Source organism: Cariama cristata, unplaced genomic scaffold (genome assembly GCF_000690535.1).
Source record: "Cariama cristata isolate BGI_N322 unplaced genomic scaffold, ASM69053v1 scaffold30562, whole genome shotgun sequence".
NCBI lineage: Eukaryota > Metazoa > Chordata > Aves > Cariamiformes > Cariamidae > Cariama > Cariama cristata.
The window spans coordinates 1-223 of record NW_009602628.1 but is presented as its reverse complement, the minus strand read 5'-3'; positions in this window follow the sequence as shown (position 1 = coordinate 223).

Below are 223 nucleotides of genomic sequence, written 5' to 3'. Positions count from 1 at the left end.
CTGACCTTGAATGCTTCCAGGGATGGGGCTTCCACCACCTCTCTGGGCAACCTGTTCCAGTGCTTCACCACCCTCATCGTAAAAATTTTTTTCCTTATGTCAAGTCTAAATCTACCCTCCTTTAGTTTAAAACCATTACCCCTTGTCCTGTCACAGCAGACCCTGCTAAAAAGTCTGTCCCCATCAGCCTATATGGCCCCCTTCAGGTATCGGAAGGCCGCAA